General features: G+C 46.9%; 1 protein-coding gene across 2 annotated transcripts in view; it reads right to left on the minus strand.

Moving 5' to 3' along the window:
- DGCR8 (DGCR8 microprocessor complex subunit) overlaps window positions 1-13,663 on the minus strand; it is a 158,750-nt gene that overhangs the window by 71,171 nt on the left and 73,916 nt on the right. The window lies entirely within an intron of this gene.

Genomic DNA, 13,663 nt, shown 5'->3' on the forward strand with positions numbered 1-13,663 from the left:
TCCCGACACCCGGCAAACCGACAACTATTCTCCCTCGTAGGGGTCCACGACCCCCCTGGAGGGAGAACAAAATAGTGTGGCGCGCATAGCGCGCCACCGTGCCCGCAGCGTGGCGAGCGCAGCAAGCCCACAAGGGGCTCCTTTGCGCTCGCCACGCTGTCGGTATGCAGGCGGTCGGGCTCCCGGCGCCGGTATGCTGGACGCCGGGAGTCCGATCGCGCCGGCATACCGTACGATACCCCTTCTGCCTACCTATCTTTAGCTACACAGATTACAACACTGCAGAGAGCGTAATTACATATTGGAGTACGAGCATCCAGAAAAAACAGGGATTGCCTTTTTTGGAGCACTCTTTTAAATTAATTAATTTTGAATTGAAATGATTAGTACTTTAAAACATAACAAAAAATTCTTTAATGTGATCTGTGACATTTAGATTCCCCTTTTTTGGGGGGGGCAGCTCACGTTTACATGGGAATGGTATCCCGTGGATATGTATATAATCTAAAGCTTTTTAGAGAAACACTGTACTGATATTTAATAGAGATACTGTTGCAAACATTATGCTGAGTTAAATGCAGAAACGCTACAAATTGTCTCAAAGTATAAATTATTGATGAAAACTATTTAATGTGGTATATGACGTATATGACATGCATTGCTGAACTGTTCCTTTTGGGCAGCTTATATTCACATGGGAATGGGATCCTCTAGGCATGTGTACAATCAAAAAGGTTTATTTAAGGAACGCTGCTCCATTAATATATAGAGACACTGCTGCTAATACATGTTGTATCTACAGAAGAAACATTATAAAATGTGCACTCACAGTGGATTAAAATGCATGGACATTGATTTAATGTGTTGAATTCGATGGTACAATTTTTTCTCGATATATGTTATTATTATTGAGGCACTGCTGTAAATATACGTTAAGTCAAACCTGGTAAACATTATAAGCGATGCGAAGTCACAGGGGATTGAATGTGTAACAAGTGGTATCAATCCAATATGCTGAATCTGATGTGTCAAAAGTGTTTCTGGGGGGTTGAAATTCCAAAAACATTAAAGGAAACACTGTAGCTGTTACATATTTGCCACTAATGAGCCGCAGAATTCACATTCTGTAATAGAGGATTAATGTCTTTGAATTTTCCAGCTATAGGCTTGAATACAGAAGAACTAACTAACGTGTTCATATTGTGTTTACAGCCTGAGTGTCTGTAATTGGCTAATGTACATTTATTTTTGCCGATAATTATTACTCAGTACCCTGTAGATAAGGCTGACACTTGTTATAGGCTATGTTACTAACTCTTAGCTGATTCCTAATTAAGTCACAATAACAGACTGACATGGCAGTCTGAATTGTAATTATGCTAATATAGCTATTAATAGATAATATATTTTCTGATGCCTAAGAATTGAATTAAGAAATATGGATCAGATTGTGACAGCTACGTTAGTGTTTATGGATCCACAAATCAGGTTTTGAATTATCTTTGTTACTCCATTAAGGTTTTGAGAATATTACTTGTGCAATATCATTGAATACCGTGTAAAATCAACACCACTCTGCACCTTGTAGGAATTGTTAACCACTGTTACAGGTCGCGGTATCAACTCTCCGCTGATTCCCAATCAGGTTATAATTGAGAATATTACTTGAGCAATATCATCGAATACTGTGTAAAATCAGCACCACTCTGCACCTTGTAGGAATTGTTAACCACTGTTACAGGTTGCGGTATCAATTCTCCGCTGATTCCCAATCAGGTTATAATAACAGACCAGTGTGACGGAGTGAATTGGGATCACGTTAATTCCAGCTAACAACAGGTAACATAATTCTGCTGACAAAAGAATTCAGTCATACATGTCAATTATGTCTGGCATTGTGTGAGCAATTTAAGTGTTTGTGATAATCACAATTTAAATGTTTAGTTACTGTATTAGCACTATTTGTATGAATAGTGGTACTGAAGCAGCATATTCCATATAATTTGTTTTATAATTTGTTTTGTTTTAAAACAGTGATGCGAAATCTAGAGCATTATCTATGCCAGAATAATATATAGCCAGGTGATTACAATATTAAGCTGTTGACTAAGATAATTAACTCATTTAAGTTTTATATTTCAATTTATGTTAGAAAGATTTTCTCACACTGAATATTAGTCACCATAACGGGGGAGGCGTGTCAATATACATGACAGCTATGACTCAAATTTTCACCCCTTTATTTTAAAGAGTGCCATTAAAAGTTATGTTTTAAAGTACTAATCATTTCAATTCAAAATTAATTAATTTAAAAGAGTGCTCCAAAAAAGGCAATCTCTGTTTTTTCCGGCAAACTGCCGGCTTTTGTGTATCTTTAAGGCATAAATGATTGTTGGAGCACCTCCAGCAAAATAAACCCAAATTATTATGGGAAAATTACTAGTTAGCTGGTTGATTAATATGTAAATAATTTATTTGGTTTCGGTGCAGGGTATACTACATTCTTGCAAAGTACGAGCATCCAGGTCTGCCCCCATCAGCCATATCATCCTGATGGAAAGTGCCACGGTAACAGTAATAGTATTTATTACATAACTGATGCATTGCAAACAGGCAGATCTGGAATCAAACTGGCTGCATTAATATCTTACACGTGGCAAAACATTCATTGAAATTAGATTTTCCTAGGTGCACTTTGATCTGCTAACGTAAAGTTCATTAGCGATGCATTAAAAAATTAGGGATTTCTCTAACGTCCTAGTGGATGCTGGGGACTCCGTAAAGGACCATGGGGAATAGACGGGCTCCGCAGGAGACATGGGCACTTTAAGAAAGAATTTAGATTCTGGTGTGCTCTGGCTCCTCCCTCTATGTCCCTCCTCCAGACCTCAGTTTGAATCTGTGCCCGGACGAGCTGGGTGCTGTTCAGTGAGCTCTCCTGAGCTTGCTGTAAGAAAGTATTTTGTTAGGTTTTTTATTTTCAGGGAGCTCTGCTGGCAACAGACTCCCTGCATCGTGGGACTGAGGGGAGAGAAACAGCCCTACTCTCTGAAGATAGGTCGTGCTTCTTAGGCTACTGGACACCATTAGCTCCAGAGGGATCGTACAGAGGATCTCACCCTCGTCGTCCGATCCCAGAGCCGCGCCGCCGTCCCCCTCGCAGAGTCGGAAGACAGAAGCCGGGTGAGCATAAGAAGCAAGAAGACTTCGAAATCGGCGGCAGAAGACTCCAGTCTTCACTGAGGTAGCGCACAGCACTGCAGCTGTGCGCCACTGCTCCCACACACACCTCACATACTCCGGTCACTGTAAGGGTGCAGGGCGCAGGGGGGGGCAATTGGGACCTCTTTGGCAAAAAGTACACATATATACAGTTGGGCACTGTATATATGTATGAGCCCCCGCCAAAAATTGTACATTGAAGCGGGACACAAGCCCGCCGCTGAGGGGGCGGGGCTTCTTCCTCAGCACTCACCAGCGCCATTTTTTCTCCACAGCTCCGCTGAGAGGAAGCTCCCCAGTCTCTCCCCTGCAGATACACGGTAAAAGAGGGTAAAAAGAGAGGGGGGGGGGGGGGGCTACTGGGTTAACATTAAGTTACTGTGTTATTGCTGGGTTATATAGCACTGGGGTGTGTGCTGGCATACTCTCTCTCTGTCTCTCCAAAGGGCCTTGTGGGGGGAACTGTCTTCAAAAGAGCATTGCCTGTGTGTGTGGTGTGTCGGTACGCTTGTGTCGACATGTTTGACGAGGAAGGCTATGTGGAAACAGAGCGGGAGCAAATGAATGTGGTGTCTCCGCCGACACCTGATTGGATGGATATGTGGAAGGTTTTAAAGGATAATGTAAATTCCTTGCATAAAAGGTTGGAAAAAGCTGAAGCCTCAGGACAGTCAGGGTCTCAGCCCGTGCCTGATCCTATGTCGCAGAGGCCGTCAGGGTCTCAGAAGCGCCCACTATCCTAAATTGTTGACACAGATACCGACATTGATTCTGACTCCAGTGTCGATTACAATGATGCAAAAATACAGCCAAAATTGGCTAAAGCCATCCGTTATATGAGTATAGCAATTAAGGATGTGTTGCACATCACAGAGGAAACCCCAGTCCCTGACAAGAGGGTGCATATGTATGGGGAAAAGAAGCCGGAGGTAACCTTTCCCCCTTCACACGAGCTAAATGAGTTATGTGAAAAGGCTTGGCAATCTCCAGATAAAAAACTGCAGATTTCCAAACGGATGCTTATGGCGTACCCTTTCCCGCCAACGGACAGGTTACGCTGGGAATCCTCCCCTAGGGTGGACAAAGCTTTGACACGCTTATCCAAGAGGGTAGCCCTGCCGTCACAGGATACGGCCACCGTCAAAGATGCTGCGGATAGAAAGCAAGAGGGTACTCTGAAGTCCATTTATACGCATTCAGGTACCTTTACTGAGGCCAGCGATCGCGTCAGCCTGGGTGTGTAGTGCTGTAGCAGCATGGACGGATACCTTATCTGAGGAACTTGATACCTTAGACAAGGATACTATATTAATGACCCTGGGGCATATAAAAGACAAAGAGACATTAGTATACTGGGCTCTAGAATAAATGCTATGTCGATTTCTGCCAGAAGGGTCCTGTGGACTCGGCAATGGACAGGTGATGCCGACTCAAAAAGGCACATGGAGGTTTTGCCTTACAAGGGTGAGGAATTGTTTGGGGAGGGTCTCTCGGACCTGGTCTCCACAGCTACTGCTGGAAAGTTAAATTTTTTGCCATATGTTTCCTCACAACCTAAGAAAGCACCGTATTACCAAATGCAGTCCTTTCGATCACAAAGCGGCAATAAAGTCCGAGGTGCGTCCTTTCTTGCCAGGGGCAGAGGAAAGAAGCTGCACAACACAGCTAGTTCCCAGGAACAGAAGTCCTCCCCGGCTTCCACAAAATCCACCGCATGACGCTGGGCTCCACAGGCGGAGCTAGGCCCGGTGGGGGCGTGTCTCCGAAATTTCAGCCACATGTGGGTTCACTCCCAGTTAGATCCCTGGGCGATAGATATTGTGTCGCAGGGATACAAGCTGGAATTCGAAGAGATGTCCCCTCACCGATACCTCAAATCGGCCCTGCCAGCTTCCCCCCTCGAGAGGGAAATCGTGCTAACTGCAATTCACAAATTGTATCTTCAACAGGTGGTGGTCAAGGTTCCCCTCCTTCAACAAAGAAGGGGTTATTATTCGACCATGTTTGTAGTACCGAAACCGGACGGTTCGGTCAGACCCATATTGAATTTAAAATCCCTGAACATATACCTGAAAAGGTTCAAGTTCAAGATGGAATCGCTCAGAGCGGTCATCGCAAGCCTGGAAGGGGGGGATTTTATGGTGTCTCTGGACATAAAAGATGCATACCTTCATGTCCCCATTTATCCACCTCATCAGGCATACCTCATGTTTGTGGTACAGGATTGTCATTACCAATTTCAGACGTTGCCATTTGGTCTCTCCACGGCACCGTGAATATTTACCAAGGTAATGGTGGAAATGATGGTACTCCTGCGGAAGCATGGGGTCACAATTATCCCATACTTGGACGATCTCCTCATAAAAGCGAGGTCAAGAGAGCAGTTGCTGATCAGCGTAGCACGCTCTCTGGAAGTGTTACGACAACACGGCTGGATTCTAAATATTCCAAAGTCGCAGTTGATTCCTACGACTCGTCTGCCTTTCCTGGGCATGATTCTGGACGCAGACCAGAAAAGGGTTTATCTCCCGATGGAGAAGGCTCAGGAACTCATGACACTGGTCAGAAAAATATTAAAACCAAAACAGGTGTCGGTGCATCACTGCACGCGAGTCCTGGGAAAGATGGTGGCATCATACGAGGCCATTCCCTTCGGCAGGTTCCATGCGAGGACCTTTCAATGGGACTTGCTGGACAAATGGTCCGGATCACATCTTCAGATGCATCGGTTAATCACCCTATCCCCCAGGGCCAGGGTGTCTCTCCTGTGGTGGCTGCAGAGTGCTCACCTTCTCGAGGGCCGCAGATTCGGCATTCAGGACTGGGTCCTGGTGACCACGGATGCAAGCCTCCGAGGGTGGGGGGCAGTCACACAGGGAAGAAATTTCCAAGGTCTGTGGTCAAGTCAGGAGACTTACCTTCACATCAACATCCTGGAACTAAGGGCCATATACAACGCCCTACGTCAAGCGGAGACCCTGCTTCGCGACCAACCGGTTCTGATTCAGTCAGACAACATCACCGCAGTGGCTCATGTAAACCGCCAAGGCGGCACAAGGAGCAGGGTGGCGATGGTGGAAGCCACCAGAATTCTTCGCTGGGCGGAGAATCACGTAAGAGCACTGTCAGCAGTGTTCATTCCGGGAGTGGACAACTGGGAAGCAGACTTCCTCAGCAGGCACGACCTCCACCCGGGAGAGTGGGGACTTCATCAAGAAGTCTTCATGCAGATTGCAAGTCGGTGGGAACTGCCACAGGTGGACATGATGGCATCCCGCCTCAACAAAAAGCTACAGAGGTATTGCGCCAGATCAAGAGACCCTCAGGCGATAGCTGTGGACGCACTGGTGACACCGTGGGTGTTCCAGTCGGTCTATGTATTTCCTCCTCTTCCTCTCATACCCAAGGTGCTGAGAATCATAAGAAAAAGAGGAGTGAGAACAATACTCATTGTTCCGGATTGGCCAAGAAGGACTTGGTATCCTGATCTGCAAGAAATGCTCACAGAGGACCCGTGGCCTCTGCCTCTAAGACAGGACTTGTTGCAACAGGGGCCCGGTCTGTTCCAAGACTTACCGCGGCTGCGTTTGACAGCATGGCGGTTGAACGCCGGATCCTAGCAGAAAAAGGCATTCCGGATGAGGTTATTCCTAAACTGATAAAGGCTAGGAAGGACGTGACGGCTCAACATTATCACCGTATATGGCGAAAATATGTTGCTTGGTGTGAGGCCAGGAATGCCGCCACGGAGGAATTCCAGCTGGGCCGTTTCCTTCACTTCCTACAGTCGGGAGTGACTTTGGGCCTAAAATTGGGTTCCATTAAGGTCCAGATTTCGGCCCTGTCCATTTTCTTTCAAAAAGAGCTGGCTTCTCTACCTGAAGTTCAGACGTTTGTAAAAGGAGTGCTACATATTCAGCCCCCTTTTGTGCCTCCAGTGGCACCTTGGGATCTAAACGTGGTGTTGAGTTTCCTGAAATCACACTGGTTTGAACCACTTAAAACCATGGAGTTAAAATATCTCACGTAGAAGGTGGTCATGCTATTAGCCTTGGCTTCGGCTAGGCGTGTGTCAGAATTAGCGGCTTTGTCACATAAAAGCACCTATCTGGTTTTCCATATGGATAGAGCAGAATTGCGGACCCGCCCACAATTTCTGCCAAAAGTGGTGTCATCCTTTCATATGAACCAACCTATTGTGGTGCCTGTGGCTACTCGTGACTTGGAGGATTCCGAGTTACTGGATGTGGTCAGGGCTTTGAAGGTTTATGTAGCCAGAACGGCTAGTGTCAGGAAAACTGAGTCGCTGTTTATCCTGTATGCATCCAACAAGCTGGGTGCTCCTGCTTCAAAGCAAACTATTGCTCGCTGGATCTGTAACACGATTCAGTAGGCTCATTCTGCGGCTGGATTGCCGCTGCCAAAATCAGTTAAGGCCCATTCCACTAGGAAGGTGGGCTCTTCTTGGGCGGCTGCCCGAGGGGTCTCGGCATTACAGCTTTGCCGAGCGGCTACTTGGTCAGGTTCAAACACTTTTGCAAAGTTCTACAAGTTTGATACCTTGGCTGAGGAGGACCTTGTGTTTGCTCAATCGGTGCTGCAGAGTCATCCGCACTCTCCCGCCCGTTTGGGAGCTTTGGTATAATCCCCATGGTCCTTACGGAGTCCCCAGCATCCACTAGGACATTAGAGAAAATAAGATTTTACTTACCGGTAAATCTATTTCTCGTAGTCCGTAGTGGATGCTGGGCGCCTGTCCCAAGTGCGGACTTCTTCTGCAATGCTTGTATATAATTGTATATAATTATTGCTTAAATAAGGGTTATGTTATGTTATAGTTGCATCAGGGTTGAACTGATGCTCCTTGTTGTTCATACTGTTAACTGGGTAAGGTTATTACAAGTTATACGGTGTGATTGGTGTGGCTGGTATGTATCTTGCCCTGGATTATCAAAATCCTTTCCTTGTACTGTCAGCTCTTCCGGGCACAGTTTCTCTAACTGAGGTCTGGAGGAGGGACATAGAGGGAGGAGCCAGAGCACACCAGAATCTAAATTCTTTCTTAAAGTGCCCATGTCTCCTGCGGAGCCCGTCTATTCCCCATGGTCCTTACGGAGTCCCCAGCATCCACTACGGACTACGAGAAATAGATTTACCGGTAAGTAAAATCTTATTTTTTGTTTACTTACCGTAAAAACAGGATTTTAAAACCTACCGGTAAATCCTTTTCTCCTAGTCCGTAGAGGATGCCGGGGGCCACTTCATGACCATGCGGTATAGACGGTTCCGCAGGAACCATGGGCACTTTAAGACTTTTCAATGGGTGTGAACTGGCTCCTCCCTCTATGCCCCTCCTCCAGACCTCAGTTATAGGAACTGTGCCCAGGGAGACGGACATTTCGAGGAAAGGATTTACTTTAATACTAGTGGTGAGATACATACCAGTTCACACCTCAACCATGCCGCACAACATGGCAATCAACATAACACACGCCAACAGGCATGAACCAATTACAGCAACATGCTGAACTAATATAACACAACATGTGTAACTCTAATGAACTAAACTGCAGGTAAAGTACGCACTGGGACGGGCGCCCAGCATCCTCTACGGAAAAGGATTAACCGGTAGGTATTAAAATCCTGTTTTCTCATACGTCCTAGAGGATGCTGGGGTCCACTTCATGACCATGGGGTTTATACCAAAGCTCCAGTACGGGCGGGAGAGTGCGGATGACCCTGCAGCACCGATTGACCGAACTTGAGGTCTTCATCGGCCAAGGTGTCAAACTTGTAGAATTTTGCAAATGTGTTTGACCCCGACCAAGTAGCTGCTCGGCAAAGTTGTAATGCCGAGACCCCCCGGGCAGCAGCCCAGGATGAGCCCACCTTCCTAGTGGAATGGGCCTTCACCGACATCGGTAACGGCAATCCAGCCATAGTATGAGCTTGCTGAATCGTACCTCTGATCCAACGCGCAATAGTCTGCTTGGAAGCAGGACACCCAATCTTGTTGGGAGCATACAGGACAAACAAAGACTCTGTTTTCCAAATTCGAGCTGTTCTAGCGACATAAATCTTCAAAGCTTTAACCACATCTAGAGACTTTGATTCCATGAACTTGTCAGTAACTACTGGCACCACAATAGGTTGGTTTATATGGAAAGATGAAACCACCTTTGGAAGAGAATGTTGACGAGTTCTCAACTCTGCCCTATCTTCATGGAAGATCAGGTAAGGGCTCTTGTGAGACAAGGCCCCCAAATTCAGACACCCGCCGTGCGGATGCCAATGCTAAAAGCATCACCACTTTCCAAGTGAGAAACTTCAACTCTATCTCTCGTAGAGTCTCAAACCAGTCCGATTGAAGGAACTGCAACACCACATTAAGGTCCAGAGGAGGATCTTCGCCACCTCTGCCATTGCCGCTCTGCTTTTCGTTCCGCCCTGCCTGTTTATGTATGCGACTGCTGTTACATTGTCCGACTGGATCTGCACGGGATGATCTTGAAGAAGATGTACCGCTTGTTGAAGGCCATTGTAAATGGCTCTCAATTCCAGCACGTTTATGTGAAGGCAGGCTTCCTGACTTCACCATTTTTCTTGGAAGTTTTCCCCCTGAGTGACAGCTCCCCAGCCTCGGAGACTTGCATCCGTGGTTACCAGGACCCAGTCCTGAATCCCAAACCTGCGTCCCTCAAGTAGGTGCGATCTGTGTAGCCACCACAGGAGTGAAATCCTGGCTTTTGACGACAGGACAATCTTCCGGTGCATGTGTAGGTGGGATCCCGACCACTTGTCCAACAGGTCCCACTGGAATATTCTGGCATGGAACGTGCCATACTGTATGGCCTCGTAGGCCGCCACTATTTTCCCGAACAACCGAATGCACTGATGGATCGACACACTTGATGGTTTCAATATCTGTTTTACCATTGTGTGGATTTCCAGAGCTTTTTCCACCGGAAGAAAAACTCTGAACTTGTGTGTCCAGAATCATCCCGAGAAAAGACAATCTTGTCGTCGGATCCAACTGTGACTTTGGAAAATTTATGATCCAACCGTGTTGTTGGAGTATAGACAGGGAGAGTGTGATGTTCTGTAGCAACTGCTCCCTGGATCTCACCTTTATCAGCAGATCGTCCAGATAGGGAATTATATTGACTCCTTTTTGACGAAGGAGGACCATCATCTCCGCCATCACCTTGATGAATACCCTCGGCGCGGTGGAGAGACCGAAAGGCAACGTCTGGAACTGGTAATGGCAATCCTGAACCGCGAATCTCAGATAAGCCTGGTGAAGAGGATAAATGGGAACATGCAGGTAAGCATCCTTTATGTCTACCGACACCATGTAATCCTCGTCCTCCAGACTGCAAATCACCGCCCTGAGTGATTCCATCTTGAACCGTTTCAAGTAGAGATTCAGATTTTTTAGGTTTAGGATCAGTCTGACCGAGCCGTCCGGCTTCGGAACTACAAAGAGGCTTGAATAGAAACCCCTCCCCTTGTTGTGGCAAAGGTAACAGGACTATGACCTAGTCCTGACATAATTTCTGAATTGCCGTCGTTACTGCTTCTCTTTCTGGAAGAGAAGCTGGCAAGGTCGATTTGAAAAATCGGCATGGGGGAACGTCTTGAAACTCCAGTTTGTACCCCTGTGACACTATTTGTAAAACCTAGGGATCAAGGCCAGATTGAATCCAACCCTGACTGAACAGTTTGAGACGTGCCCCCACCCGCGCAGCCTCCCGCAAGGGAGCCCCAGCTTCATGCTGTAGATTTGGCAGAAGTAGAAGTAGGGGTAGACTTCTGCTCCTGGGAACATGGAGCCACTGTGGACTTCTTTCCCTTTCCCCTTCCCCTACCTGCAAAGAAGGGGGAACCTCTTGCTTTTTTGTATTTACTGGGCCGAAAGGACTGCATGTGAGGGTGATATGTCTTTTTTGCCGGTGCCGGCGCATAGAGCAAAAATGTCTACTTACCTGCGGTAGCCGCCGAGCCTAACGCATCCAGTCCATCGCCAAATAAGGCCTCACCTTTATAAGGGAGGGCCTCCATATTTCTTTTGGAATCTGCATCCGCGTTAACTGGCGAATCCACAACGCCCGCCGAGCCGATACTGCCATGGTAGCGGCTTGTGAACTCAAGAGTCCAATATCTTTCATCGCTTCTAGCATGTATGCGGCAGCGTCTTTGATATCCCCTAACTTAAGGAGTATCTCATCTTTATCAATAGTGTCAGTTTCTGATGACACGCTTTCTGACCATTTTTCAATAGCGCGACTAACCCACGCGCAACCAATTGTGGGTCTGAGTAGCGTACCATTTGCAACATAAATGGATTTCAATGTAGTTTCCATCTTTCGGTCTGCCGGCTCTTTTAGTGAAGCCGTGCCAGGTGCAGGGAGAATTACCTTCTTTGTCAACCTGGACCTAGCACTGTCTAATACAGGGGGTGACTCCCATTTTTTTCTGTCCTCCATCGGGAAAGGATAAGCTATCTGAATTCTCTTGGGAATCCGAAATTTATTTTCGGGATTCACCCACATCCCTTCAAAGAGAGTATTAAGCTCGTGGGAAGGAGGGAAAGTGACCTTGGATTTCTTTTCTTTATAGAAATAAGCCTTCTCCTGAGGTACAGGAGTGATTTCCAGAACTTCCCTTATAGCTACAATCATATATTGTATATTTTTCGCCAAATTATGATCTATTTCTCTGGAGTCACTATCTTCGACACAAGAATCAGTGTCCGTGTCCGTTTCAGTATGCACAATATTCGCAAATTGTCTCTTATGTGACCCAGAGGGGTCGCCTGAGGATGGAAGAACAGAGCCCTGAAAAATCACATCTTCCACAGATTTTCTCCAGCATTCAGCATGAGATTCAGACTTATCTAATCTCCTATTGATATGATGCATACCATCACGTATTTCTTTCACCCATGCAGGTTCTTGGTGTGCCGGCAGAACCACCACATTACAACTCTGTGTCCCTAACATGGTTTCCTCCGGGGAGGAACTCCCTGCCTCAGACATGTTCACACACGTGTACAACACCCACACAGACACTCTGGGACTTATAGGGGACAGACCCACAGTAAAATCTGTCAGAGGGACACAGTTTAGGAGCAGCCAGTTCACAACCCCAGCACCAGTATCTAATGCCTGTGAACACAGAATGCCCACTGACATGCAGCGCTATTTACACAGTATGAACACACTTGTAAAGCACCAAAATCACTTGTGCCACCCGTTATGCACCCCGATACTTGTAGTCAGAAGTGGAGGAGGACCAGCGACGTCTCTGCAGACGTAGGGGAGAGAAAAAATGGCGCTGAGCAGTGTGCTGGCTGCCTGAGGAAGAAGCTCCGCCCCCGCAATGGCGCATTTTTACCTCAGAGTATGTACACAATATTTATACTGGCGGGGGTATGGCTGTGCCTGGGCATCTTATGCCCCCTTTTAGCCCTGCAGTGCCTGTGTGTGTGGGCAGCAATGGCGCGCTGCGCTCCCGCCAGCCATGCTGTACCTCAGCCGTCACTTTACTTGATTGAAGATCTATCTTCTTACACTCACCTGTCTTCTGACTTCTGGCTCTGTGAGGGGGGTGACGGCGCGCTGTGGGAGTGAGCATCTAGACAGGGCTAGCGTTCAGTACCCTTCAGGAGCTAATGGTGTCCTGTCAGCCAGTAGCAGAGCCATGAAACTCTTCAGGAAGTTGGTTCCTACTTCTGCCCCCTCAGTCCCTCGAAGCAGGGAGTCTGTTGCCAGCAGATCTCCCTGAAAATAAAAAAAACCTAACATAAGTCTTTTCAGAGAAACTCAGTAGAGCTCCTCTGGAGTGCATCCAGTCTGCCTGGGCACATTTCTAAAACTGAGGTCTGGAGGAGGGGCATAGAGGAAGGAGCCTGCGGAACAGTCTATACCCCATGGTCATGAAGTGGACCCCAACATCCTCTAGGACGTATGAGAAATCTCTGATTCCATCTGGGGGACGCTGTGGACTTACTGATGGGTTAGAGTGTTTGGGAAGGTAGTTTGGCACAGAACCTATAGAAACTAACTCCTCCCCCATCTAACCCCTCCCATCTCCAGCCTGACCAACTCTTACCACAGTTAACGTTTAGCAAAGCCTGAAGAGGCAGAACAGAATACAACCAATAAACCAGACAAAAATACGGGAGGGATCGCAGTGTCCACCAGATGGAATCAGAGAAAGATTTTATGTTAAGTAAACAAAAATCCCTACTTTTCTTTCATCCATCTGGGGAACGCTGCGCACTTACTGATGGGATTTCCCAAAGCAAGCTAAACAGGAGGGAGGAACAGACTGCATAGCAGTCTGTAAAATTTGACGCCCAACAGAGGCAGTCTCCAAACCAAAAGAAAACTGTAAAACTTAGTGAAAGTATGCATGAATGACCAAGTTGCCGCTCTAC

Source organism: Pseudophryne corroboree, chromosome 1 (genome assembly GCF_028390025.1).
Source record: "Pseudophryne corroboree isolate aPseCor3 chromosome 1, aPseCor3.hap2, whole genome shotgun sequence".
Lineage (NCBI taxonomy): Eukaryota > Metazoa > Chordata > Amphibia > Anura > Myobatrachidae > Pseudophryne > Pseudophryne corroboree.